The sequence below is a fragment of the Mytilus edulis genome, chromosome 13 (assembly GCF_963676685.1).
Source record: "Mytilus edulis chromosome 13, xbMytEdul2.2, whole genome shotgun sequence".
NCBI classification, from domain to species: Eukaryota; Metazoa; Mollusca; class Bivalvia; order Mytilida; family Mytilidae; genus Mytilus; species Mytilus edulis.
The window spans coordinates 54507027-54511994 of NC_092356.1; positions in this window are offsets into that span (position 1 = coordinate 54507027).

The window sequence follows — 4968 nt, forward strand, 5'->3', positions numbered from 1 at the left end:
TCTTATTTATTGCATATTGAATTAGAAAATGAGATATGAGTGCAAATGAGACAAATCTCCATCCAAGTCGCAATGTGTAAAACGCGATTTGGCTCAAAACAAACAGTCATCTATAAAGGTCCCAAAATGACTAGTGTAAGAAGTAAATCACCAAAATACTGAACCCCGAGTAAAATTCAAAAGAGTTCCTAATCAAAATGGCAAAATCAAATGATAAAACACATCAAACAAATGGACAACAAGGGTCATATTCCTGACTTGTAAAATATTTTAAATAGGAAAACTTTAATCTATAAATTAAACGAGAAACGAAAAGAACCACATCTACACACGACAACCACTGAGCAACATGTTTGTTTGATAATAAAATATAACAAATATCTGCTTTTAATCATATTTTTACGGTTATTTACAACTTTGTCATTTGTCTTTTGATTTGAAACTTAACAACAATCATTTAAACCTGAAATGTTCAAGGATGCTAGATAAAACTAGCCAGCGTTAAAAATATGACGTGTTTCATTACACTATAAAGATTACTAAATAAATTCAAGACGTACACATACCGATTGAGATTATTCACAGTTAGAGAATTTCAAAGCTATTTCTAAGTCAAATGGTTCCCTTAGTTATCATATTTCAAATATGCTATGTTGAAAATATAGAATATTGACGTTGCAGATGAAGCTTTTCCCGTAAGGTCTCATAAAGCTTTCCAAACAATTGCCTTTGTATAAAGTATATGTCAAATACATGTGTATGGACTGAATAAATAAATTAAAGGCCTATTGAAACACACAAACTATTTCATTTCATAAGATTGTAAATAGACAGAAAAGGTTAAAATAGCTGTGCATTATAAACAATTTCTCATCATTTCACTAATCCAAATCGACAATCAATGCAATCAGACAATCAGATATTGAAATAAGCAGGTGAAATATAAAAATTATTACTTTTAATTGCTATTATTTAGAGTTCTGTTCTGGTATCTTCTCATAGAATTACGATTCATAATGAAAACTTTCAAGTAATGACTTGCTGTCAAAATCGCTTATGATTCCATAAAATATCAATATAGGAAGTTCAGAATGTATTTCATCAGTTGTTAACATCCTTGTCTTTTGATATCTGGTGTCATATTGACAATATTTGTTTTCAAGTGAAAGACTAAGAGAAGTTTTAAAATAGCTTTTAGTATGGGTGACTGATTTTTTCTATTTGTTGTTAATGGCTTTGAACTATGTTCGTAACTGCTAGTACTCTCAGATCTGTACTTGGTGTCTATTTGGCAGGAATGTATGAATACCCTGCTACATTTGTATCATTGGATGTGATTATACAAACACGTTCGAACACTCATCACCTAGTTAACACCAATTTGGTATTTTCCATGGCCATGCACATTTTTGTCGGAATAAACTTCTGTACATGTACTTGAGTTTACTTTACACATTTACTTTTGTCCTGAGACATAATATTATAACAACAACATGGAAACTGGCTGAAACTTTAAAAAGAAATCGTTGACAAAATGTTCTTAAAATACATAACCCAAGTCTGATTGTAGTTACACAGTGTACAATCTGGTAAGAAAAGATAACTCATATTAAAATATGTCTTCCCTCTGTAATAATAATACAAATGATGACTAGGGGATCGAACTTATAATTGGATATTCCTACACCGTATTTTACCGTGGTAATAAACACACATTACTTGCATATTTCTGTTATATGATACGTAATCACTTCCTATAAAATATTTTTTTTCTTAAAAGATATGTTCAAAACAATTAAGATAAGAAACATCTCATTGTAATATTCTATAAAAAGAACCCATCATTGTAATATTTTCTATAAAGAGCCGTATTTAGTACAACCTTTTTGGAATTGTGGGTCATAAATGCTCTTCAACTTTGTACTTGTATTGGCTTTCTAATTATTTTGATCAGAGTTAGTGATGTAGACAAAACTTGCGTCTGGCGTATTTAAAAAAAAATTTAAATAATAAGCCTGGTACCTTTGATAACTTTGTACATTTACTGGCGTACAAAATTATATCTTTAGACATCAATCATTATTGACACAATGCATTGATTTCACATCTATCTAACACCGACAATTGTTTGACGTTTAACATAGTCTTCTGTAACGATTAACTTATTTTCTATTTATTGCTATCTTATTTGTTTTCTTTGGACACTTGCTGCGTGTTTTGAATAAGATTTGTAATAATATCAAACGGAAATTGCGTCTCAGAAATCCGGAAGTCGTCAATTGTTTCAATAACATGCATCGGTTAATAACGTTTGCTTAAGGTAAAAAAATCCATTAAAAAGTATGAATGTATGTACTTCTTTCATCTAAATGTATGAGAGTAATAGAAAATTCAATCAAAATAAAGGCTAAATTACTCTATTGAGATTCAATAGTTTATCACGGACCAAAATAAATCTAAAGGAAAAAAGGAAAACAAACACCATAGCAATATTCAATCTTACATTGTCTCAGATCAGATGAGATGGGATGAGTTAACTCGAAAAAAATGTCATGTAAATGAAAAAAATGTATTGGATATAATTGTGATAGATAAGATAAGAATTTAAATAATATATTGAAAAATAAAAGTACTTTTGATTACTCTTTCCGATTATTAGATACATATTTTTAAGTGGACACAAGAAATTATCAATGCAATGGTTAATAATTCTTATTCTATAATGTATTATAATCCAATGTCACAAATGCTTTATTTTCATAACAGAAGAATGAAGTGAATTTGTAAAAACCATGCAATGCCAAAGTAAGCAACGATAAACTGTTTGGTGTTTATCACAAATATATTTCATTTCAATTCATTTTGTCGTCCGATAAAATGAGAAATATGAAGAAAATCTTAAAAAGTAAAAAAGCCAAAAAAAAAACCAACTCCGGGATTTTTTTAAAACCAAAAGTCCTTTAGCAAATGGCAACATCAAAAGTTCAAACCTATAAAACAAATAGATACCAACTGTCATATTCTTTACCTGGAACAGGCAATTTCTTATTTTAATAGAAAATGGTTGAATAGACCTTGTCTTATAGCTAGCCAAACTACTCACTTGTATGACAGTCGCATAAATTTCCATTGTATTGACAACGTTGTGTGAATAAAACTGCGACATAATAGGTAAACATGTCGAAAAAATAGGGAAACAGCCGTCAACATTGTAATATAATCTTAATCACGAGATATTCTTAAACATACACTTGGTTCATCAACTAACTGCTCCGACTCTGCTCAGACCGCGGTGATGTTTTACAAAGTTTGTTTTTTCAAAATTGTATAATGAATACAATTACTAAGCTTTAAAAAAAGCTGTTTTTGACTGGCGCAAAAATATGATATTTGGGCAAATATTGGAATAAATGTCCATACCTTAACAAGTACTATATGAAACTGAATGTGCAGACTGCATATTGTAAATGAGTAGAATAGACATGCTTTATTTGAGATCAGGTAATAAGGAATTACATTGAGTAGCTGCAATAATTCTTTCGTATGAAATTAACCGTACATCTCAGTGTATCTGTACTGAATTCAACTGATCTTTTTTTTGTTTGGAACAAGTCTTCCTTATCTCTGAAACTAACTAACAGACGTAAAAAAAATTTAAGTACAACGTTTCATGAATTGAAAGTACGTGAAATTATGTTTTCCTTAATCTGTATTTGTTAAAATGTTTCTGGTAGATGAAATAGTAAGTGGATGTGTAAACATTGCATGTTAAGTTCTTGTACTATTATCAAAAAAGTGGAATCAAAGATGCCAGATGGACATTCAAAAAGTCGAAAATAAAATGACAACACCATGGCCTTAAAGGAAGACACACAGACAAACAAACAAAAAATAGTGCACAAAAGACAACATAGAAATCTTAAGACTAAGCAACATGAATCCCACAGAAATAGTGGTTAATATCAGTAGCACTGGAAGGGTAGGCTGACTAGTATTTCCCTAAGTCCTAATCAAGTCAAATCTAAATTATTATATAAGATGACATTGAATAAATTCAAATGTCAAAGCCCAAAACACTTGATATTGAATGAAAACTTTATATGATCTAATATATTATATTTCAGAGCTTGCTAATGAAATCCTTTGGTGATAACTTGATTGAAAGAATATCATGCAATTTCCGTTTGTAATTCAAATAGAAAAATCTGCATTGATATGCATTTGTTAAATTTGATGTTAATTTTCTGACTTGGTAAAAAGGAAAGATCTTATCTCGAACTTGTGGAAACCTCAAAATTTGATACACATGTGGTCTCGCCTCTCTTAAGTTCAAGGATTCCAGTTGTTACCACTTCGTTTGTAAAGTCTAAATAATAGATAAACAAGATATTAAAATTGATAACATAATGTTGTTTCATATTGTATATCTACAAAGTGTTTTTTTTTTTTAAATTCATTTGACTGCTGAAATAGAAAGCCACCAAACGCAACAAATATGTTGTAGATCAAAACGCCAATCAATTTTATGATAATATCTTCGGTGTATCTGGTTCCGGAATCAGTGTGTTGCTTTAATGAGTAAGATTCTGCTTGTACTAAACACAAATTGTATCTAAGTTTCCCGTATGTGTAAAACATGTTCTGTTGATGGACACACACAGGATCTAATATAACAGCAATCATGTTCAGATTACGATTGTAGATTTTGGAATATGTCATTAGAAAGTTTAAGAATCTACATTTGATTGCATGCATTAGTAAATAGTTTTAGTCTGAAACAGTCATTTCGATCTTAACAGCATTTTTAAAATTCCGAACCAATGATTACTAAGTGATGTTCAATTTGTCAGTCAATATCGCAGTAAATTCATCTTTGTTTAAAGAGTTCGTCTGGAGTCATTTCAATACTGTTCAGTAGCATTTCAGACAATCAGTATGTTGATGATGTGTACGTACAGGTAACTAGAA